Source organism: Oncorhynchus masou, chromosome 29 (genome assembly GCF_036934945.1).
Source record: "Oncorhynchus masou masou isolate Uvic2021 chromosome 29, UVic_Omas_1.1, whole genome shotgun sequence".
NCBI lineage: Eukaryota > Metazoa > Chordata > Actinopteri > Salmoniformes > Salmonidae > Oncorhynchus > Oncorhynchus masou.
In genome coordinates this window covers 30,428,238-30,453,852 of record NC_088240.1, presented here as the reverse complement: position 1 = coordinate 30,453,852, position 25,615 = coordinate 30,428,238, and the positions used below count along the sequence as shown (strand labels likewise).

Sequence of the window (25,615 nt, the reverse complement as noted above, 5' to 3'; positions counted from 1 at the left end):
CCTGCGGCCCAGTCTCCGATGGAAGGGGATCATGCTCTGCTTCAGTATGTCACAGTACATGTTGGCATTCATGGTTCCCTCAATGAACTGTAGCTCCCCAGTGCCGGCAGCACTCATGCAGCCCCAGACCATGACACTCCCACCACCATGCTTGACTGTAGGCAAGATACACATGTCTTTGTACTCCTCACCTGGTTGCCGCCACACACGCTTGACACAATCTGAACCAAATAAATGCCATAGGACATGGTTCCAGTAATCCATGTCCTTAGTCTGCTTGTCTTCACATCATCTTTAGAAGAGGCTTCCTTCTGGGATGACAGCCATGCACGATGCAGTGTACGGCGTATGGTCGGAGCACTGACAGGCTGACCCCAAACCCCTTCAACCTCTGCAGCACCAAATAAATGGATATCTTGGTCTCATGTTCTGAGACCAGTTAACCTCTTGGATCCCGGATCCGGGATTGACTAAAGCCTCAGGCTCATTATAACGCCATGAAAATCCTTAATAATGCGTCTGCTCTCAAGTCCTTTTCTTAACAACACTGTCATCTCAGATTTTCAAAAAATGCTTTTGAACCATAGAAATTGACTAATTTGTGTAAGAGTATGCAAAGCATCATTTTGAGAATTTAGCACGGATAACCAAATAAATAAAATCATTTACTTTGAAGAGCTGGGATGACAGCCATGCAGACCAATTTGATCGCAGTACATCGCATCTGTACGGCGTATGGTCAAACTTTTTCCGAATTAACTCCATAATATCGGAGCAAACTTGAATCAGGTGACCTCTTCAAATATCCCCTTCAACCTCTGCAGCAATGCTGGCATGCAATCTTCCAATGACTGCCTCTATTTCCCAAAGACAAAAGGGCAGACTTCTGGCCATATAAGGAGACAATGGAAAACAGAGCCTGCTCATTTCCTGGATGCATCTTGGTTTTGCACTCAACTTCTTTGGTAGTTCTGGACCATGGCGCATAGGCCTGTTCTTGTTTAAAACGGGACCTGAAATCCAGTTAACCTCTAGCGTCGAGCAATCCCGTATCCAGGAGCGTAATCATAGCCTCAAGCTCATTAGCATAACGCAACGTTAACTATTCATGAAAATCGCAAATGAAATGAAATAAATATATTAGCTCACAAGCTTAGCCTTTTGTTAACAACACTGTTATCTCAGATTTTCAAAATATGCTTTTCAACCATAGCTACACAAGCATTTGTGTAAGAGTATTGATAGCTAACATAGCATTAAGCCGGCAACATTTTCACAAAAACAAGAAAAGCATTCAAATAAAATAATTTACCTTTGAAGAACTTCGGATGTTTTCAATTAGGAGACTCTCAGTTAGATAGCAAATGTTCAGTTTTTCCAAAAGTATTATTTGTGTAGGAGAAATCGCTCCGTTTTGTTCATCACGTTTGGCTAAGAAAAACCCCGAAAATTCAGTCATTACAACGCCAAACCTTTTTCCACATTAACTCCATAATATCGACAGAAACATGGCAAACGTTGTTTAGAATCAATCCTCAAGGTGTTTTTCACATATCTATTCGATGATAAATCATTCATGGCAGTTGCCTTTCTCCTCTGAACCAAATGGAAAAGTGCACGCAGCTGGAGATTGCGCAATAATTTCGATGGAGGACACCAAGCGGACACCTGGTAGTCTCGTATGGTCAATCTTCCAATGATATGCCTACAAATACGTCACAATGCTGCAGACACCTTGGGGAAACGACGGAAAGTGTAGGCTCATTCCTGCCGCATTTGCAGCCATATAAGGAGACATTGGAACACAGCGCATTCAAAATCTGGGGCATTTCCTGTATGAAATTTCATCTTGGTTTCGCCTGTAGCATTAGTTCTGTGGCACTCACAGACAATATCTTTGCAGTTTTGGAAACGTCAGAGTGTTTTCTTTCCAAAGCTGTCAATTATATGCATATTCGAGCATCTTTTCGTGACAAAATATCTTGTTTAAAACGGGAACATTTTTTTACCAAAAATTAAAAGAGCGCCCCCTATATCGAAGAAGTTAAACCGCTATATGGTCTTGACCACAGTGCTGCAGCTCAGTTTCAGGGTCTTGGCAATCTGCTTATAGCCCAGGCCATCTTTATGTAGAGCAACAATTCTTTTTTTCAGATCCTCAGAGAGTTCTTTGCCATGAGGTGCCATGTTGAACTTCCAGTGACCTGTCAGTATGAGGGAGTGTGAGAGCAATGACACCAAATTTAACACACCTGCTCCCCATTCACACCTGAGACTTTGTAACATGACACCGGGGAGGATGTGAGTACACTTAGGGGTGTACTCACTTTTGTTGCCAGCGGTTTAGACATTAATGGCTGTGTGTTGAATTACTTTGAGGGGACAGCAAATTTACACTGTTATACAAGCTGTACATTCACTACTTTACATTGTAGCAAAGTGTCATTTCTGCAGTGTTGTCACATGAAAAGATATACTCAAATATTTACAAAAAAGTGAGGGGTGTACTCACTTTTGTGATATACTGCATGTGTGCCAAAACAAATTTATTTATGTTTTATTTTCAAACCCTTGGCCTGAATCTTTGATGGGCATGTTGGTATAAGAACAGACAAGACATCTGAGTTTGTTCAGACAGACATCAGTGCTCCCCTGTGTGTGTTTAGTTAACACACCAGCCCAGCATCAGCCCATGCATGTATCTAGTCTGTCCCTGTCTGTCTAGCATGTGTGTATGTACGTGTGTATGTGCGTGTGTGTGTGTGTGTGTGTGTGTGTGTGTCTAGCATGGCCTTGAAGACTGCATGATGACTGACATTTTGTCCCGACAGCCTTGTCTATCTGCTCAGCTCAATGCGGCGAAAGTCCTGCCTGAGGGGTCGTGTGTTCAATCCTAGTGCTAGGCACTCGTTGATTTGTTATTTTGATTTAACCCTATCCCAAAACTTAACCCTTACCATAACCATTCAGAATGAATGCCTAAACCCTAACCCTCGAAATTTGACGCCCCCCCCCCCCCCCCACCGTGATATCTTGTTGGGATGTTCTAGGGGTCTGTTCATGTTGTAAATCAAATCAAATCAAATCGTTTTGGTCACATGAGCCGAATTCAACAGGTGGAGACTGAACAGTGAAATGCTTACTTACGAGCCCATTCACAACAACGCAGAGTTAAAAAGTAAGACAAATATGTGCTAAATAAAAAAGGAAATAGTAACACAATAATAAGAATAACGAGGCTCTACACAAGGAGCACCGAGTCAATGTGCAGGGCTAGGAGGTAGTTGAGGTAATTGAGGTAATACATTATGTACGTGTGAGTAGGGGTAATAGTGACGAGGTAATCAGGATATATAATAAACAGTAACAGCAGCGTATGTGAAAGTGTGTCAATGTGTGAGTGTGTTTGTGTGTGTGGCATAAATATGCATATGTGTGTGTGTGAGCGTATGTAGTGTGTGTGTTGGGGATGGATGGATGATGGATGGTGCAATGATAGAGAGATTGATAGTTTGATGGGTAGGTAGCAGATGGACAAAGGTAGGACTTGTAATTACACTATTTCTACACCGGTGTATGTCTTTTTCAGCTGCACTGCTCTCTCATTTCAGCAACATGTTGTAAGTGAGTTATGATGTCCTCTGGGAAAGAGAGACATAGAAGAGGTTTGGATGACAGTTACTGTGGGGCTGAAGCCAGGTTACCACACTGTATCAAGGCAGTAAGCCAGGTTACCACACTGTATCAAGGCAGTAAGCCAGGTTACCACACTGTATCAAGGCAGTAAGTCAGGTTAACACACTGTGTCAAGGCAGTAAACCAGGTTACCACACTGTGTCAAGGCAGAAAGTCAGGTTACCACACTGTATCAAGGCAGTAAGCCAGGTTACCACACTATGTCAAGGCAGTAAACCAGGTTAACACACTGTGTCAAGGCTGTAAACCAGGTTACCACACTGTGTCAAGGCAGTAGGTCAGGTTACCCCACTGTGTCAAGGCAGTAAACCAGGTTACCACACTGTGTCAAGGCAGTAAACCAGGTTAAAACACTGTATCAAGGCAGTAAGTCAGGTTAACACACTGTGTCAAGGCAGTAAGCCAGGTTACCACACTGTATCAAGGCTGTAAACCAGGTTACCACACTGTATCAAGGCAGTAAGTCAGGTTAACACACTGTGGCAAGGCAGTAAACCAGGTTACCACACTGTGTCAAGGCAGAAAGTCAGGTTACCACACTGTATCAAGGCAGTAAGCCAGGTTACCACACTATGTCAAGGCAGTAAACCAGGTTAACACACTGTGTCAAGGCTGTAAACCAGGTTACCACACTGTGTCAAGGCAGTAGGTCAGGTTACCCCACTGTGTCAAGGCAGTAAACCAGGTTACCACACTGTGTCAAGGCAGAAAGTCAGGTTACCACACTGTATCAAGGCAGTAAGCCAGGTTACCACACTATGTCAAGGCAGTAAACCAGGTTAAAACACTGTGTCAAGGCTGTAAACCAGGTTACCACACTGTGTCAAGACAGTAAACCAGGTTAACACGCTGCGTCAAGGCAGTAAGCCAGGTTACCCCACTGTGTCAAGGCAGTAAGCCAGGTTACCCCACTGTAACAGTCAGTCATTACAGTCATTACATGTATAATTCCCATGGGAATGCATAGTAGTTTCTGATTCAACCCTGCACTTTATTGCATGGACCAATTGAGTTTCTCCCAAATCCCCCCCCCACACACACACACACAATGATGCGCCCTGCTGTGCCTCTGCTGGCATAGAGCCCAGCCACCCGGCTACCCTCAGCAGTTTATAAAGCAGTGGTGATGGTGGCAGCCCGCTCTTTGACTTTGCCTCATTAAGCTTTGGACAATGACAGAGTCTGCTTCTGTTTCTGCTGTGAGAGGAGTAAACAAGATGTAAAACAGGTGGGTGTTAAAGACTCAGACAGACAGTTTTTGTAGGTCTTACGCTGTTGAACTTTTTTCTCTGCCTCCTTTGAGAGGTGCTATATCTATATCAAATAGGTAGAGCAAGGCAGGCAATTCAAATAACTGTGTAATGGCCTTGTGTCCTTTTGAAAGATTTACAATAGTGACGTCATTGAAGCTCTGCAGATTTTGTTGTGAGGATACAGAATCAATAGAGCATTTATTTTGGTATTGTCCTCAGGTAGCCTGTTTCTGGTCTCAGGCTCAGGAATGGCTGAAAATGCATAGTATTGATCTAAAATTGACCCTAGAAATAGTACTGTTAGGAGATCTGGAGAGACCCGGTCAGTCAATTACTAATATACCAATACTCTTAGTAAAAGTATTTATCTTCAACACGCAGTCTGAAGATTCTATTTGATTAGATAGATTGAAATTGTACGTTAAACATCATAGCACAGTTGAAAGATATGTGTTGCGTAGAAACACGAAGTGGGTGGCCAGCAGAGATAGATGGGATGGGCTGAGGGATGCTGAGGGTTGGGATGTGGAATTGGAGACAAGTGGGAGTGGAGTTGTTGTGTGAGAGAGAGAATGATGGTCAAAAGATAGAGGGGGGGGGAGTCAAAATAAAACATAATAAAAGCACATTTGAATGCCGCTAAGTGGCAGTGTTTTTACAACTAATGCCGGTTTGCCTGAGGCTGATGCTGTGCAGGTGTTTGTACACATGCATATACACACACTCTCATTCAAATAAACACATACAAGAACACACGCATACATGTAATAGTGCCAGACATGCACACGAACATATAAAGTAGGCATTGCTGTTATAATTTCAGTTGTCCTTGATGTCCTTTGATTTAAATGTATTATTATTATTATTATTATTATTTTTGCATTGTTGTTTTCTGTTTTCTTCTGTCCTTTTTTTCTCTCTTTAGTTCATTCTCTTGGATGTTGGTGCTTTGGGGGGTTCTTGGGGGTGGGAAATGGAATTAATTGTTGTTGTTTTTTTCTTCCGGGGGGGGGTCTCGAATGGTTGAGGGACAGCTATTGGGGAACTATGGGGGGATCTTGGAGGGTTCGGGTTTCACAAGGTCACGATCATGAAAAAGGAAACTATGACATATATTTTATATCACTATCATGCACACGCACTCTCACACATAAGGATGGCTCTGTTGCGGAGAGACTGATACATGTTTGATAGTGTATTGATGCTGTATTGTTTGTCCTTCATGTTCTAATACTTTAATGTTACCCCTTCCCTGTGTTTTCTTGTAATAAGTCATTTTTTAAAGTTGTGACGTCAGTACCAAGTCAGAGATGTGGGCACTCTTACTGTTTGATTATCTATCTCGCTCCCATTCTTTTCCTATTACTTACAACATTTCTTCATCACTCTCACACAGTTCATGTGTACAGTATGTATTGTAAGCATGGAAAAAAAGTCTAACACATTTAAAGAAAATAAATAACAAATAAATAAATGCATAAAAAAATAGAAAATATAAATAAAATTGTAAGCATGAAGTTTCCATTATAATGAGTGATGTGATCCTCTCCTCTAGAACAGGTTCACCGAGCAGAATGACCAAAGCGGTTCCTGGTTAATTCATTGACATCATCATAGCTAAAGGCTGTAGTTTATTCTGTCTGTCTTCCACAGAAAGGTGGGTCTTTTGGACAACAGAGACCAGCGATCTACTGTATCAACTGGTTTGCCAGTCTTTTAGTGGCAGTCTAATCCCAGTGGGTCACTATGACATCATTTCAACCAATTTAACCCAGCTTCTCCTGCTGCGATCTCAGGGTTTGATGTTGAGAGCAAACCTACTGTGGTGGGCATGGTGGAGAGGGTGTCCTGAAGATCCTCCCCAACCCCACTGAGAAGATAGTCAACCATTGTATGTCATTGGATCTCCTCCTGGGCTGATATAGATTTATGTATGGAAGTCTAAACTCTGCATTTGTTCTCCGTGCCAGTTAGCTCTCCTTCCCCCAAGTGTTGGGCCTGTGAGGTCTCAATTGAGACATTGACAGCATACGCCAAAACACCCAGCTTTGCAATTCTTGACACGCTCGAACCGGTGCGCCTGGCACCTACTACCAGGCCCCGTTCAAAGGCACTTAAATATTTTGTTTCAATTGTCTCAGTGCTTAGAAATCCTTCTCTAACCATCATCTACACTGATTGAAGTGGATTTATCAAGTGACATAAATAAGGGATCACAGCTTTCACCTGGATTCACTTGGTCCGTCTTTGAAAGAGCAGGTGTTCCTAATGTTTTGAACACTTAGTACACACACACACACACACACACACACACACACACACACACACACACACACACACACACACACACACACACACACACACACACACACACACACACACACACACACACACACACACATTCCTGTGTGAGTCACATGCTGTCCCACCCTGTGGAGGGAGACACTGAGACACAGCAGCTGGGGTGGGGATTCGTTTGTGCGTCCGTGCGTCCACGCTTGTCTGCTTGTGTGACGTGGGTGCGTGCCTGCAACCTGCGTGTGACCTGTGTGTGATGTGTGTGTGACGTGCGTGCTTGAGTGGTGGTGCCAACATCAGTGATCTAGTGTCTCTGCTCAGCCCTCAGAGACACTGCAACAGAAACCTGCCAGGACACTCTCACACTGACTAAAGGAGCCCACTCTTCTGTGTCATCCTCCTCTTCTATCCTCCTTCTCTTCCTTGTCCCCATTTCCCTCTATCTCTCTCTTCCTCTGCCAGAAGTTGATTCACTTTTGGTGGGCGTGTGCAGTGATCTACACACCTGATGCAACTACTTTGGAATCCAGGTGAAGTGAAAACTTGTCATGGGGGAAAAGATTGCGTTCAAACCTTGCCTTGATGAAAAACGATGGTGTCACTCAGTCTTGTGGATGTCATAAGCTCAATGATCATATATTTTTTTATTATAGAAATGTGCTTCTAATCGAATGGTGTGCTATTTGATGCATGGTAATTTTTTTTATGTTTTATTGAATATCCTCGCCAACAGCAGTAATTAATAAGGAATGTCCCATGGTGATTTGTTACATCAAACTGATCCACATGGTCTTACTTTAACTGTGTTCCATTTAGACTGAGGGTTTGTCTCAAAAGGGTGTGTCCCATTTGGAACCCGGTCCCCTATATAGTGTACTGTAGTAGTGCACTACATAAGGAGTAGTGTCCCATTTAGGACACATCCTGACTGTTTTCCCTCTAAGCTAAGGGATTTATACTATGGCATTAATTGTAGTCAAGTCTATTGGGGAAGAAAGTGGAGCACTGAGGACATACCCTTTTGCCTTTGAGTCCTTGTCTCTCTCTGACGGTATTTACTTATTGGATTGGTGCTTTATTCAGTGGCTTCAATTCAATGTTATTATTGAAGTGTTTCACATAGTTTATGAGGCTCACGCAGTACTTCAGAAGGGCAGCATAGACAGAGGATATGCTTTAGAGGAGTAGTGCCTATTGTTTTTAGAAAGTCACTTAAATGGGGTTCTTCATTAATTGCAATGAGTGCAGCTTTGAGCAGGGGTGGATCCCAAATGGCATCTGATTCCCTATAGTGCACTATATAATGGACCATATGGGCCCTGGTCAAAAGCAGTGCTGTATATAGGGAATAGGGGTGGCACGTAGCCTAGTGGTTAGAGTGTTGGGCCAGTAACCTCAAGGTTGCTGGATTGAATCCCCAAGCTGACAAGGTAAAAATCTGTCAATCTGCACCCACTGTTCCCCGGTAAGAGGTCATTGTGAATAACAGTTTGTTCTTAACTGACTTGCCTAGTTATATTTAAAAATAGGGAGCCATTTGGGACATGTGACAGGTGGTGGAAGTTTAATCTGGTCTGTGTTGCCATCACGGTTGACAACTCCATTGTGTCCTCCTCCCAGAGCGCTAAGAACCTTGGCGTGATCCTGGACAACACCCTGTCGTTCTCAACTAACATCAAGGCGGTGGCCCGTTCCTGTAGGTTCATGCTCTACAACATCCGCAGAGTACGACCCTGCCTCACACAGGAAGTGGCGCAGGTCCTAATCCAGGCACTTGTCATCTCCCGTCTGGATTACTGCAACTCGCTGTTGGCTGGGCTCCCTGCCTGTGCCATTAAACCCCTACAACTCATCCAGAATGCCGCAGCCCGTCTGGTGTTCAACCTTCCCAAGTTCTCTCACGTCACCCCGCTCCTCCGCTCTCTCCACTGGCTTCCAGTTGAAGCTCGCATCCGCTACAAGACCATGGTGCTTGCCTACGGAGCTGTGAGGGGAACGGCACCGCAGTACCTCCAGGCTCTGATCAGGCCCTACACCCAAACAAGGGCACTGCATTCATCCACCTCTGGCCTGCTCGCCTCCCTACCACTGAGGAAGTACAGTTCCCGCTCAGCCCAGTCAAAACTGTTCGCTGCTCTGGCCCCCAATGGTGGAACAAACTCCCTCACGACGCCAGGACAGCGGAGTCAATCACCACCTTCCGGAGACACCTGAAACCCCACCTCTTTAAGGAATACCTAGGATAGGATAAAGTAATCCTTCTCACCCCCCCTTAAATGATTTAGATGCACTATTGTAAAGTGGCTGTTCCACTGGATGTCATAAGGTGAATTCACCACACACACACACACACACACACACACACACACACACACACACACACACACACACACACACACACACACACACACACACACACACACACACACACACACACACACACACACACACACATACTTTTCAGGCTCTTTGTCTATTTATTTCCTTCTTAGGATACGATCTCTTTGAACCTAAATGAACGGCCTCTTTTAGTATGTCACATATCATTTGAACCTGTCTCTTGGCTCGGTTATTCAATGTTAATTGCTAAGTTGCTTTAATTGAAAGAGTTGTTAAGCATAGGCATGTACAGTATGACTGATGAGTCTCTGGCAGTAAACATCACATTATTCAATCATTCCTCTTATTTTTCCTGCAGTCATTCAGAGATAAGTGAAGTTCTTCTGAAATGTCTGTGTTTTCATGTTCTATGCAGTCCACCGATGAAGGCAATGGCACAAGGTTTGATGGTCCTCAAGTTAATAATGAATAGTCTTAAATTCTAGCTTGTGAAATGAAAAGAAAAGGAATTGAGTCCCACCCCATCAGTGTGATTTCTTCTCTGTTGGTCTGTTCTACTGTCTGTTTGTCTCTGTTTGAGCCACATACGTCCTCCCTCGCTATTTCCCAGTGGAGTTTACCCAGAGTGCTTTGTTTTTATTAAACAGAGTCAGACAGTCCTTCATGTCTGAGCCCAGGCCGAGTCCAACTGAAGCCTCCTTGAAGCCTTTTATGTTATATAACTTTGCCTCACTTCTTCCAATTTTCCCTCCTTTTCTGGCTGTCAGCTACAGAAGCAGATGAGTCTTTAAGACAACTGAGCGGCATGACTGAGTGGCAGAGGGACTACTACTGCGATAGGGAGGCCTAAGACTGTATTCATAGGACTGCTGATCTAGGACCAGGTCCCCCCTGTCAATATAATCACATTCATTATAATCTAAAAGGCAACACTGATCCTAGATCAACACTCCTACTCTGAGATGCTTTATGAATATGGGAGGGCAATAAGCACATCAGACATCAGATAGCTTCGGGGCCAGTGTGTGGCATGGCATGAATTGAGCTCCTAACACATTAATGGTGAGAGGTCACGTCAAACAGACCAGATCAAACTGTGGCCAAAATTGATGTTGGGTCAGGTCAGCAACATGTTCTGTGCATGGAGAGAACTTAGGCTTATGTAGCCAATCTGAAGTCAATTGAGTGACAGGCTTTCTTCTTGGTCTGTCAGTTAGCACAACTGTCTTAGGTCTGCATAGGGCTAAACAGACGCCTCACAAGTCCTCAACTGGCAGCTTCATTAAATAGTACCCTCAAAACACCAGTCTCAATGTCAACAGTGAAGAGGCGACTCGGGGATGCTGGCCTTCTAGGCAGAGTTCCTCTGTCCAGTATTCCAGTTCTTTTGCCCATCTTAATCTTTTCTTTTTATTGGCCAGTCTGATATATGGCTTTTTCTTTGCAACTCTGCCTAGAAGGCCAGCATCCCCGAGTCGCCTCTTCACTGTTGACGTTGAGACTGGTCTTTTGCGGGTATGTCACGCCCTGACCTTAGAGCTTTTTATGTCTCTGTTTTGGTTTGGTGTGGTTTGGGTGGGCATTCTATGTTCCTTTCTCTATGTTTTGTATTTCTTTGTTTTGGCCGGGTATGGTTCTCAATCAGGGACAGCTGACTATCGTTGTCTCTGATTGGGAACCATACTTAGGTAGCTTTTTGCCACATGCGTTTTGTGGGTAATTATTTTCTGTTTAGTGTTTTCTGCACCTGACAGGACTGTTTCGGTTTCGTTTATTCTCTTTGTTATTTTGTTGTAGTGTTCAGTTTAAATAAAAAGCATGAACACTTAACACGCTGCGCTTTGGTCCGATTATTCCTCATCCGACGACGACACCCGTTACAGGGTACTATTTAATGAAGCTGCCAGTTGAGGACTTGTGAGGCATCTGTTCCTCAAACTAGACACTCTAATGTCCTCTTGCTCAGTTGTGCACCGGGGACTCCCACTCCTCTTTCTATTCTGGTTAGAGCCAGTTTGCACTGTTCTGTGACGGGAGTAGTATACAGCGTTTTACGAGATCTTCAGTTTCTTGGCAATTTCTCGCATGGAATAGCTTTCATTTCTCAGAACAAGAATAGACTGACAAGTTTCAGAAGAAAGTTATTTGTTTCTAGCCATTTTGAGCCTGTAATCGAACACACAAATGCTGATGCTCCAGATACTCAACTAGACTAAAGAAGGCCAGTTTTATTGCTTCTTTAATCAGAACAACAGTTTTCAGCTGTGCTAACATAATTGCAAAAGGGTTTTCTAATGGTCAATTAGCCTTTCAAAATTATAAACTTGGATTAGCTAACACAATGGTCCATTGGAAAACAGGAGTGATGGTTGAGCATAATGGGCCTCTGTATGCCTATGTAGATATTCCATTAAAAATCAGACGTTTCCAGCTACACTAGTCATTTACAACATTAACATTGTCTACACTGTATTTCTGATCAATTTGATGTTATTTTAACGGACAAAAAAATGTGCTTTTCTTTAAAAAACTAGGACATTTCTAAGTGACCCCACACTTTGGAACGGTAGGGTATATAAAAAAATGAATTTTCTATTCAAATGATTATAACAGTGACCGCGGTCAATTGGCTGACAAATAACCGTCATCCAGAATTCCATGACCGTCACAGCCCTGGATTTGCATATTCATTGCAAGTTATCTGCAGACTCGGCTTCCACTATGAGATGTGTTTCATCTGTACTGAATTCCCCTATAGTGAGGTACTGTGTGCCGCACTGCGTCCTCTTCTCCTTTCCACCCACTCTCTCTCCCAGGCACTGGGGCCTTATTACACCCCCAGTCGGGGTCATAATTAGTGACGCTCCCCCTCCACTCCAGCTATGGCTGTTTCCAGGCCAGCAGTGGTAGGGAGAACAGAACAGGGCTGACTGGAGTGGTGCCTGGTTCCCCCCTCCAGGTGGTCTCTCCTGGATCAATGTCCCACCTCCGCACTGCATCGTGCCTCTTCTTTATCCCAGAGGCACTGTTTTGTTCTGGGCCTCGCCTCAGTTCCCTGCATGCCTCAGACAATGCAGCCTGGAGTAACTAGCTGGGAGAGAAATTGCAAACATGAAACATTCTGATGATATACTGGGTCTGCAGCATATCAAACATGTTTCTATTTCAGAGTTATGTGCCTGATTCAGGTCTGTTGGAAGCCTGCGGGAAAGGAAAAAGAAATGTTGGTATTAGGTATTGGAAGCCTCTCTTGTTAGGGGGTTTCAGCTATGAGGGGCAGAGAGGAGATGGTAAAGTGGAGAGACAGATGGAAAAATCATAATGGAGATTGAATTACTACATAACATATGTGATTTCTATGTGATTTATTTTATTTATTTTTCTCCTTTGCACCCCAGTATGGCTACTTGCACACTCATCTTCTGCACATCTATCACCCCAGTGTTTAATTTGCCATACTGTAATAATTTTGCCACTATGGCCTATTTATTGCCTCACCCCCCTTATCCTACCTCATTTGCGCACACTGTATATAGACTTTCTCTATTGTATTATTGACTGTATGTTTGTTTATTCCATGTGTAACTCTGTGTTGTTGCTTGTGTCGCACTGCTTTGCCTTATCTTGGCCAGGTCGCAGTTGTAAATGAGAACTTGTTCTCAACTAGCCTACCTGGTTGAATAAAGGTGAAATAAAAAAAATCGAAATAAAACATTGTGTCAGTTTGTGGGGTTTGATCTGTGTCAAGGTTACCCTGACCCCAAGTCCATTGGTGTATCAACTCTTCATTGTCTGTCTGTGAGAATCTGTGTGTCTGAGAGACTGTGTGTCTGAGAGACTCTGTCTGTCTGAGAGACTCTGTGTGTCTGAGAGACTCTGTGTGTCTGAGAGAATCTGTGTGTCTGAGAGACTCTGTGTGTCGGAGAGACTCTGTGTGTCTGAGAGACTCTGTGTGTCTGAGAGACTCTGTCTGTCTGAGAGACTCTGTCTGTCTGAGAGTCTCTGTCTAGAGACTCTGTCTGTCTGAGAGACACTGTGTGTCTGAGAGACTCTGTGTGTCTGAGAGAGTCTGTGTGTCTGAGAGACTCTGTGTGTCTGAGAGACTCTGTGTGTCTGAGAGAATCTGTCCGTCTGAGAGACTGTGTGTCTGAGAGACTCTGTCTGTCTGAGAGTCTCTGTCTAGAGAATCTGTCCGTCTGAGAGACTGTGTGTCTGAGAGACTCTGTGTGTCTGAGAGACTCTGTGTGTCTGAGAGACTCTGTCTGTCTGAGAGACTCTGTCTGTCTGAGAGTCTCTGTCTAGAGACTCTGTCTGTCTGAGAGACACTGTGTGTCTGAGAGACTCTGTGTGTCTGAGAGAGTCTGTGTGTCTGAGAGACTCTGTGTGTCTGAGAGACTCTGTGTGTCTGAGAGACTCTGTCTGTCTGAGAGACTCTGTCTGTCTGAGAGACTCTGTGTGTCTGAGAGACTCTGTGTGTCTGAGAGACTCTGTGTGTCTGAGAGACTCTGTCTGTCTGAGAGACTCTGTGTGTCTGAGAGACTCTGTGTGTCTGAGAGACTCTGTGTGTCTGAGAGACTCTGTCTGTCTGAGAGACTCTGTGTGTCTGAGAGACTCTGTGTGTCTGAGAGACTCTGTGTGTCTGAGAGACTCTGTCTGTCTGAGAGACTCTGTCTGTCTGAGAGACTCTGTCTCTGAGAGACTCTGTGTGTCTGAGAGACTCTGTCTGTCTGAGAGACTCTGTGTGTCTGAGAGACTCTGTGTGTCTGAGAGACTCTGTGTGTCTGAGAGACTCTGTCTGTCTGAGAGACTCTGTCTGTCTGAGAGACACTGTGTGTCTGAGAGAGTCTGTGTGTCTGAGAGACTATGTGTCTGAGAGACTGTCTGTCTGAGATACTGTCTGTCTGAGAGACTCTGTCTGTCTGAGAGACTATGTGTGTCTGAGAGACGCTGTCTGTCTGAGAGACGCTGTCTGTCTGAGAGACACTGTGTGTCTGAGAGACGCTGTCTGTCTGAGAGACTCTGTCTGTCTGAGAGACTATATGTGTGTCTGAGAGACGCTGTCTGTCTGAGAGACGCTGTCTGTCTAGAGACTCTGTCTGTCTGAGAGACTATGTCTGTCTGAGAGACTGTCTGTCTGAGAGACTATATGTGTGTCTGAGAGACGCTGTCTGTCTGAGAGACGCTGTCTGTCTAGAGACTCTGTCTGTCTGAGAGACCCTTACCTTCATTACCTCAAAGATTGGCCTTTCACAGGAAAGTAGTAGTGCTTTTCTCCCAACTTAAAAAAAAGTACAGTTTTAATCCTACTGTATAATCCAAGTGCCTGTGATGATCCAGATAGGAGACATTGGAATGAATTTGATTTTGTTTATCTGGAAGCAGTTGTGGATTGGCTGGTTGGCTTTTAGAGCTGGCTGTGTGTGTAGCTGCAGACTGAGGCTGTCATGGCTGATGCTAATACCTCAGGGTGCTCTAATGGCTCCGCTATTTAATTACTACAGAGTGCCACTTCAGTCTCCTGTGTGTGTGTGCTCCAGTCTCCAGCCCAGTAACACACACTCAAGTGGAGAAACAGAAACACACAAGGCCCTAGAGAGTTTTACTTAGCCAGTCTGAACACGGCTCTCTCTGTATCCACAAGCTCAGACTTGTTGTCAACGCTCTCTCACGCACTCATTCACTAGTGACTGTGGTTACACAAGTTTACACAAGTTTATAATTGAGCTCCTATCTTTTAGCGCCTGTGAGCTCAAGAGAGAAGGAGACAGAGTGAGAGAGAAAGGGAAAGGGAGAGAGGGAAAAGAGAAAGATAGAGAGCCCTCATTTCCATGGTTCTGTCAAGATGTGACCGTTGGTTTCAGTGGTGGTTAACTAGCTAGAGCACACTGCTGTCAAGGGCTTTGATGAAGGGCTAGAGACATCTGAAACTGGGCTGGAAACTACGTTCCTCTGCCAACACAGGCAGGCGACTGTCTGAGATATAGGACCCCGTTTTATAGGGACAGACCACAGAGGGAGAATAGAAGAATAGGGTAATGTAGATCTTCCCCTGTCAGCGTGATACCATGGTTTCAGGTGTGGAAGCTAAGACGCTGGTTGCGTCCCAATTCAAATTCACTATGTAGGGACTAGGGTGTCATTTGGGACGCAGGTGCTGTCTAGCTCTGTCAGGCTGACCTTTTTAAAGCAGCGTCTCTCTGTGTGTTAATGGATTTATTGAGCGTGGCCCTCTGATGCGGTCATCTCATCTCATCTCATCTCACATCGTTCTGAGCTCCCAGCTCTCAGCCTTCCGGACCAGTCTTATTATCTACTTCCTAATTACTATCCCTCTATTTTACGCTGTCACTTTTTTTTGGCACACTCTCTCTCTATCCTAGCTCCCTGAATTTAGCTTTGCACTTTCTCCCTCTCTCTTTCTCCCTCTCTGCTCTCTCTCTCTCTTTCTCCCTCTCTGCTATCTCTCTCTCTCTTTCTCCCTCTCTGCTCTCTCTCTCTTCCTCTATTTTTATTTCTCTCTTCCTCCTTCCCTATTTCCCTCACTCCCACCCTCCAGCCATCCATCCATCCATCTATCTATCTTTCCTTCTCTCCAGCTTCTCTAAAGAGACTGTGACCTCCAGGCAGGTATTCGGGGAGAACTCTAAAACTTTTAAACCTTGTGCCCAGCTGGCACAGCCCAGGCAGGCTAACTGCAGCTCTGTCTCTGTCCTCCTCTAATCTTAATTAAGTCCTGCACTGACTGCCGCACCTCTCCTCCTTCATCAGTTTGGGAGGCTGTGGGTACCGATGGGGCCGTGGTGCTGTTGGATGGTGTTCTAAGCAGATCTGAGGAGGCCTAATGGAATGTGTGTGGATTGATAATGCCTTGAGTCAGTCTGACTGACTCAGCAGTGAAGAGGTCATATGAATTGGTCTGACGTATGCCGGTACTTTCCTCAGACTTTCATATCCATTAACCTTGATATAATCTTGATGCACCGGCTCGCTGTCCAAGTAAAGAAGTAAAGTCTGAGGGCAGTCCGGATGGCTGTGAGTAAAATGTCTTCTCTATTAAGGCCATGAGTTACGTTTGTCTATGAGTCCCAGACCGTTTAATAAAGACGATGAGGAAAACCCAACCTACAACTTGTCAGATCGTTCATCATCGTGCTGTGTTCCTTTACAACCACCTAAGAAGCATTTCATTCACATTGCCTTGATTCCCCATTGAGTCTAGTGCATTCCTGCTACACCGTGTTACAGTGTGTGAGCATCGTAATCGTGCAGGGTACAGTGGCACCTGGCTCCCACCAGGGGAGAAAACATGGAAATGGCTCCAATTAAGACCAAAGTGGAGCCTCTGGTGCTGTGATTTACACCACTTGTTTAGCATGCTGTGATTTTAATTGGGATTTTAAGTGGCATCCCACCACAGCCACTCCTCTCCATCACTCTGGTTCTGGATGAATGGTTGGATGTCCTGTCCCGCTGTGAGCCGTTGTTTCAGAGGTGGGAGGTGGGAATAAGAACGAGGTGAATCAGCACACTTCTCTTAACAGTTTGCCATTAGCATTCGAGTCAATCTCACAAATATTTATTTGTTTCTAGACATGCTGTGCATGTTTGTCGAAGAGTTTGTCTCAGTCTGTCTCTCTGTGTGTCTGTGTGTGCGTGCATAATTGAGAGAGTGAGCAAGAGCATTAGAAGGAAAGCAAGGAAGAGGAAACCTTTTAAATTGGCTGAAGAGAATAGTTTAGACATAACCAATGTTAAAGCTATAACCCCGTTACTCTTTGTATTTGTGAGAATTCTCTGACCTCTTGATTTGGTGAAAGAGAGAGAGAGCATTAGGCCGTGTTGACACTAGGATGTGGGTGCTTGCTTTGTGCAGCCATAACATTCCTGCTACTGTGTGTCTGTAGTGGTGCTGCCTACATCCAAATTCAGGGTCTGTGTCCATAGCAAATCCTCCAGACATTCCTATTTTCATTGGTCCACCTGTTTTTGTGTTTGCTCCCTAATAAGGGTATTAGAACTAAGTAATCAGAACTTGCAGAGAAGCAGGCATCAATCTGCAGTTTATCTCCGATCGTCAAGGCTCCACACTCTAGTTACGGGAACTTTCTCAAAAATGGTATGTGCTGGCTTAGTGGCATTCGCTGATACACGTCCAGAGTCTAGGGTGTCTAAGCCTAACACAGAGGTTGCCGTAGAAACCGCAGAACACTATTATGTTCCAATTTGCTGATCAGAAGCCTAAAGCCCAAATGGTAACTGTAAAGTATATTAACCTGTTAGTTTGATTGAACTTTCTGGAGTGTATAGATCTTGGGCAGATATATATTCATGAAGTCTTTAAATTAAGCTACAGTAAATTAGGCTTTAAATTATAGCCTACAGTACGTGGTTTATTAACATTTGAACCGTAATGGACTTGATGGGGAGATTTAGTTGGGGTGGAGATCCACCTTTTCCCAGTTCCATCTCACCCCCCGCCCCCCATAGCCCCCCCACAGCCCCCCAGAGCCCATGAAGCCTAATAAACTCCAGTTTAAATGCCATTCCAGGTCCGCCCTCTCTCCACCATTGACGGTTTGGCGGTTTGTTTACAAGAGTGTGAGTGGTTCTTTGTGGCACTGCACACTACTTGTGGGAATGAGGCAAATGACTAGTGTGAATTGAAAGACTCACCCCTCCCCCTTCTATTTCATTCTCTCTCTCCTCTCTTCTCTCTCTCTCTCCTCTCTCTCCTCTCTCTCTCTCTCTCCTCTCTCCTCTCTTCTCTCTCCTCTCTTCTCTCTCTCTCCCCTCTCTCCCTCTCTCTCTCCTCTCTCCTCTCTCTCTCTCCTCTCTCCTCTCTTCTCTCTCTCTCTCCTCTCTCCCCTCTCTCTCTCCTCTCTCCTCTCTCCTCTCTTCTCTCTCTCTCTCTTTCTCTCTCTCTGAAATAGGTTTCTAAAGGATAGAACAGCCCTCTCAGCCCATCCCTGTAGCCACAGGACCATGTGCCAGTGATGACTAGCTGGTGAGTACTATGCTTCGCTTCTTGTACAATTGAATCTAGTTCAAAACGTGATTGTCCCTTTTGGGGTTAAAATGGAAATGTATCTTTGGCTTAAAGGCATATCTTCCTACTTTATTATTCTGATAGGAAGCAGTGAATGTCCTTTATGTCTGTTTTCTACCCTTGTCAAACTGATCATGTATTTTCTATAGTATAGGGTTCATTAGACAAAGTCCTTTCAAACTCTAGCCTACACATTACTTTTTGTTACGCTTTTGTAGAAGTTTTCGGGTTGGGATTGATATTGGTTTTGTTTGGTACGTGTGTATATTAGATATTAGGTTGGACAGTGTTTAGTTTCCGACTGCGTCCCACACGTCCCCTTGTCCCATACCTCTGAGATCGTTGGACCCAGTGGAGACCAAACGTAGGAAGCTCAAAGTCTTCTATCATTCCTCCTCTCTCTCTCTTTTTTCCCTCCCCTTCTTCTCTACAGCCCCTGTAGTAAAGTGCCTGAGGCAGGGAGCCTTTTATGTAAAATCCCTTTATTCTAACTCAGAAAGGACCATTTTGAAAAGAGGAGCGTGGTGGTGATGGAGAGATGGAGAGAGGAAGGGTGAAACCGGTTATTAAATCCAGCCTTTTAATGGTGAAGTTCTCTCGCCCACAGCTCCTCTCTCCTCTCTCTCTCTCTTTCCTCTCTCTCTTCTCTCCTCCGCCCCACAATGAGTGTTTGTCGGCAGGCTGAAGTCCACCAGGAACTCGGCTTCATCTAATTGGCTCTATGTGGGCTAATCAAAGAATCAAAGCTCGGAGGTGATGTGTTTAAAAAAAACTGCCTTTGAAATCTCCTCTCTTCTCTGCTCCTCTCCAAGAATGTGGAAGTTTATGTAATTGATTTATGTAATAGCTAAGTGTACTGTATGCAGCTATTAGTTATTTATCTTCTAAAAGTGTTTTATTGAGATAGTTGTCTCTGTAAGGTGAAGATTGAGGAATGGAGGTTTTTCCAGTACCAGAGGGTGTGCTTCTTTTGAGAAAGAATGCCCGCCCGGCCAGTAAAGATTTGAGCTCATTGAGCACCTAAAGTTTCAGATGCCAACTCCAACTTCCTCACCCAGTTGTCATGATAAGGCGCATGGGCCAACTCTGTAGAAAGTCGACCCTATTGAAGAGCCTAGTTGGCTGGCACTAGCTTCTATTGCGCTTTCTTCGTTGCTCTGACTTGCCCAGCTTGATTAGTTTTGTGCCCCAAATGTCTCCGCAAACCCTGTCAGTGGAATGCCCCGTCCCGTTTAGTCCTTGTGTAAAAGCCTGTGAAGAAGCTCCTTTCTGTTTGTTGTTTTTGTTGTCCTCCTTTGTCTTCCTTTCTCCTGGATCTATGTGGACTATCTGAAGCCTGTGAAGCGCGGGCCGTGTTAACGTGTGTCGTCGTCCCCCCCTCCCTGTTGTTTGCTGATTTTTGGTTCAGGATGACAACGAGCCGCTTTTCAAGTGTAAATGGAGGGATGGAGGGATGAAGGGATGGAGGGAGGATATAGAGAGGATGGAGGGAAAGAAAACTCAGTATAAGGGCTCATCTCAACTGTAGTCGAGGGCTACATCCCAAATGGCACCCAATTCCCTTTATAGTGCACGACTTTTGATCAGAGCCCTATGTGTACTATATAGGAAAATGGATTCCATTTTGGAGGCACCCCTAGTCTTAAAGGCTCTGTCTGTTATTGCCCCCCTAGGCGATTTAAAGGGACCATCATTCTCCCTGGTAAATTACCACATCGACTTTGTCGGTCAGCTATGGTACGTTAGTGTGCCTTAAAAATGTGGCCCATTCAGGGGACAGAGAGAGGGCCGCTGGCAGAACCTTTGCCGATCACACAGAGGAGCCATTCACACAAGACGAAGGATCGCAGAGAGTCTTACCAACGATGAGCATTGGTTCTGTACTTACACAACCATGAGTAGTTTCGCTGCATCTAGCCACCCCGGTGACTTCCATAGCTTCATCTAGCCACCCCAGTGGCTTCCATAGCTTCATCTAGTCACCCTAGTGGCTTCCATCGCTGCATCTAGCCACGCCAGTGGCTTCCATAGCTTCATCTAGCCACCCCAGTGGCTTCCATAGCTTCATCTAGTCACCCTAGTGGCTTCCATCGCTGCATCTAGCCACGCCAGTGGCTTCCATAGCTTCATCTAGCCACCCCAGTGACTTCCATAGCTTCATCTAGTCACCCTAGTGGCTTCCATCGCTGCATCTAGCCACGCCAGTGGCTTCCATAGCTTCATCTAGCCACCCCAGTGACTTCCATAGCTTCATCTAGTCACCCTAGTGGCTTCCATCGCTGCATCTAGCCACGCCAGTGGCTTCCATAGCTTCATCTAGCCACGCCAGTGGCTTCCATAGCTTCATCTAGCCACCCCAGTCGCTTCCATAGCTTCATCCATCCATACCCAAGGAGTTTCCAGGCCATGTGAGTTATGATAGAGGTGAGGATTTTTTGTGGATGTGACCACTCACCTGGGTTTAAAGTGATTAGACAGGTTCCGATCTATCTACTTTCTATACGTTGATGAAGTGCTTGTAGTCCTCATGGGGTACAGTGTTTGTCCCCTTTCATCCACTCAGAATTCAGAATTTCAGACATTGCCGAAGACTTGCAGGATCAAATGACTCTATCGATCAATGATTTATTGTGTTCTTTGCCTGATTTTGAGCCTTGTATTGCGTACACAATATGCAACCACTTACGAGATTCTGATGAAGATACCAAAAACAAACTGATCACACAGTACTGTCTATTTAGAGTTGTGTATGGGCCTGGAGGATGTACGATCAGGAGGTGATGCAGAGCGTCTTGGTTTTCTCAGAGGACATTTCATCACTCTTCTAACATTGTTTTCTTCTTTATGAACTACGTCTCTCCATAGCAGTAAATGAGAATAGAGGGAGGGTTTTTGTCTATGGGCCACGATGGGGCCACAGAGCCCGTAAATCAGCTCCTCTCTCTGGGTCATTAAGTTGGCAGCTCCCCTGGTCCTCTTGTCCTCTGGATCTTTATCATCCTACCTGGCCCTGGATCAGCAGCCAGAACAGAGCAGTAGCTAACTGGCTAATGATTAGCTGTGCTGTCCTCAGCCTCAGCAGTTCAAATGTACCATTACTGTAGGATGGTAAAGGCTATGAAAACATATGAATCAGCTTGGACATTCTCTATATAGTACTCTTGTGAGAGTTATTCCATATTGGACCGATTGCGATGTTTGGGCTGGTGTCTTAAGCTGACAGTGAGGATAACTGCTGGAAGTGGAATCAAATGGGTGATGAATAATGCAATGTTTTTTGTCTGTATGTATATGTTTATTGGTACAGTTGAAGTCAGAAGTTTACATACACCTTAGCCAAATACATTTTTCACAATTCCTGACATTTAATCCTAGTAAAAATTCCCTGTCTTAGGTCAGTTAGGATCACCACATTATTTTAAGAATGTGAAATGTCAGAATAATAGTAGTAATAATGATTTATTTCAGCTTTTTTTCTTTCATCACATTCCCAGTGGGTCAGAAGTTTACATACACTCAATTAGTATTTGGTAGCATTGCCTTTAAAGTGTTTAACTTGGGTCAAACGATTTGGGTAGCCTTCACACAAGTTTCCCACAATAAGTTGGGTGAATTTTGGCCCATTCCTCCTGACAGAGCTGGTGTAACTGAGTCAGGTTTGTAGGCCTCCTTGCTCGCACACGCTTTTTCAGTTCTGCCCACACATTTTCTATAGGATTGAGGTCAGGGCTTTGTGATGGCCACTCCAATACCTTGACTTTGTTGTCCTTAAGCCATTTTGCCACAACGTTGGAAGTATGCTTGGGGTCATTGTCCATTTGGAAGACCCGTTTCCGACCAAGCTTTAACTTCCTGATTGATGTCTTGAGATGTTGCTTCAATATATCCACATAATGCTCTTTAGCTTCCAAGCCTCCCCTTTTTCCTTCAAACATAACGATGGTCATTATGGCCAAACAGTTCTATTTTTGTTTCATCAGACCAGAGGACATTTCTCAAAAAAGTACAATCTTTGTCTCCATGTAAAGTTGCAAACCGTAGTCTGTCTTTTTTATGGCTGTTTTGGAGCAGTGGCTTCTTTCTTGCTGAGCGTCCTTTAAGGTTATGTTGATATAGGACTCGTTTTACTTCGGATATAGATACTTTTCACCTGTTTCCTCCAGCATCTTCACAAGGTCCTTTGCTGTTGTTCTGGGATTGATTTGCATTTTTCGCACCAAAGTATGTTCACCTCTAGGAGACAGAATGCGGTATGAATCCTTCCTGAGCAGTATGACGGCTGCGTGTTCCTATGATGTTTATACTTGCGTACTATCGATTGCACAGATGAATGTGGTACCTTCAGGTGTTTGGAAATTGCTTCCAAGGATGAACCAGACTTGTGGAGGTCTACAATTTTTTTTCTGAGATCTTGGCTGATTTCTTTTGATTTTCCCATGATGTCAAGCAAAGAGGCACTGAGTTTGAAGGCAGGCCTTGAAATACATCCACAGGTACACCTCCAATTGACTCAAATGATGTCAATTAGCCTATCAGCAGCTTCTAAAGCCATAACATTATTTTCTGGAATTTTCGAAGCTGTTTAAGGGCACAGTCAACTTAGTGTATGTACATTTCTGACCAACTGTAGTTGTGACACAGTGAATTATAAGTGAAATAATATGCCTGTAAACAATTGTTGGAACAATTACTTGTGTCCTGCACAAAGCAGATGTCCTAACCGACTTGCCAAAACTATAGTTTTGTGGAGTGGTTGAAAACGAGTTTTAATGACTCCAACCTAAATGTATGTAAACTTCCGACTTCAACTGTTTGTGTGTGTGATTAATTGGCAGTAAATGCCTGTATACAGGTTACTTTGTGTGTTTGTGAATCTGTCAAACAGTATTTTTTCCACTTTCAGTTGAAAGAACATTTACATTTACATTTTAGTCACAGAGCGACTTACTGTTTGTTAATTCATTCATCTTAGGATAGCTTGGTGGGACAACCACATATCACAGTCATAGTAAGTAAACAGATGGTTGAATCTGAGAGAAAGATGATTGGACATCCTGAGAAGAGAATGTGAAAGAACAGAGCAGGACTGGTGTTTTGGATAATGATTGTAATCTGTGTGCTCTATAGAGAACACCATATAATCACCTTTACTCGCAGTATAGACATTCTTGTCATGTGAACATGACTTTATTTCAATTCTCTACAAGCTTTTTAGAATACAATGGAATGGTAACGATTCTTTAGTGCTGTCTTGTCCATTTATCAACAATTATTTCCCACCAATGTGGTTAGAAGTCGATAATGTGCAATTATGACTTGATCTTTGGAAGGAGGCGTGTGATTGTCTCAGAATGGTTGACATGAACTCTGAATACAATCCTCCAGATCATCTAACAGCATTGCACATTCACAGACATGATGCTCCAACAGGTCTGGTCACATGACTTCAGAGGCTTTGTCTGAACTTAAACCCAAATCTAGACCTGAGTGCAAGGCTGCTCTCTCTCTCTCTCTCTCTCTCTCTCTCTCTCTCTCTCTCTCTCTCTCTCTCTCTCTCTCTCTCTCTCTCTCTCTCTCTCTCTCTCTCTCTCTCGCTCTCTCTCTCTCGCTCTCTCTCTCTCGCTCTCTCTCGCTCTCGGTCTTTTGGGTTCCTCCAGGTCCATGAAAATTGTGGGAAATGGAACAACAAAGCACCAAACCCTCAGCCCAGCTAGTTGTCAATTACTCCTATAATCCTGTGTTTCTGCTTAATCATTCAGGAATTATAGAGCTGTCCTCTCAGCCTCTCATGTAGCAGTATACACACAGTGCACCTCGTCTTGGAGAGGAGCCAGAGGGTCTGTGTTATGGAGCTCCTTTTTTCTCTCTCACTTTCTCTTCTCTCTCTCTCACTCTGTCTCTCTCACTCTGTCTCACTCACTCTGTCTCTCTTCATCCTCTAGTTGGTTTGAGAGAGAGAACAAATAACTTTCATTTTGAGTTGAATAATCTAATGATAGCATCATTATTAGAAATCTCTTCCTATCAAATATGGAGTGAAAAACATCAAGACTGAAAATAAAATGAGATTTTTTTTACTTAGAACACAATAAATTAAACCGGTCGCTGTTCCGTCACATCCTTTTCACACTTTAAGAACAATAGGTTTGATTAGTGCTACTTGAAAAACCCATCAACCCCATTTATTTATTTTCTATTTCCATTTCAAATATGTATTAGGAACTTAATGCATCTTTGTTGAAGCGCTTTCTGTCAAGATCCTTAGATGAAAATAATATATTATCAATGCCCCCAAAATCTGAAGAGATTAACATTGAGTGAGTGTTGACAATCATAAATTAATAATCTTTAAAGGTAGACTCAGCGATATGGCGTAGATGCAGAAAGTAAACACCATAGTGGGTCATAGTGAGGCTCAACTTCTCTGTTGTTTTGGTCCCGTGGGTACCACGCTGTAAGAGTGTGAAGCAAACCCATGCACATGCGCAGATACTATGTGTGACTGCGTGAGAGGGAAGTGTTGCATCTCGCTCATTTCAATGTCTGGGGTGCTGCTCGTGGCAACGTCATTTTGTTGAGTCTACCTTTAAGATAGATGACTTGAGAGAGCCTGTATCTTATATTTCACGTCCAAGTAGACATACAGTGAGCTCCAAACTATTTGGACAGTGACTAAGCATATCTAACATTAATGTGGAGGCTACCATGATTACAGATAGTCCTTTACGGTTAGACGTACAAATAAAATACCCCCAAGACATGCTAACCTCTATTATAAGTACAAGGGAGGTTTTAATTTTTTGGGGGGGGTATGATATTTCTCACTTATCATTATTCACGATTCAATCAGGATAATCATGGTAGCATCCACATGCATGTAGAAGTATTTAGAAACACATTTTATTCTTATTTACAACAAAAGTGTCTCCAAAATACATGATTTACCATTAACAATGTAACTTTTTTTTTTAAACACAAGCCG

General features: G+C 44.0%; 1 protein-coding gene across 4 annotated transcripts in view; it reads left to right on the top strand.

Annotated features, from left to right (window-relative positions):
- sema5ba (sema domain, seven thrombospondin repeats (type 1 and type 1-like), transmembrane domain (TM) and short cytoplasmic domain, (semaphorin) 5Ba) overlaps positions 1-25,615 on the top strand; it is a 200,155-nt gene that overhangs the window by 21,695 nt on the left and 152,845 nt on the right. For 3 of the 4 annotated variants that reach the window (XM_064944477.1, XM_064944476.1, XM_064944474.1), the window contains exon 2: positions 18,518-18,591. The exons of the other annotated variant lie outside the window; for it this stretch is intronic. The gene's annotated coding sequence lies outside the window, so the exon portion shown is untranslated. The remainder of the gene's footprint in view (positions 1-18,517; positions 18,592-25,615) is intronic. 4 annotated transcript variants of the gene reach the window in all.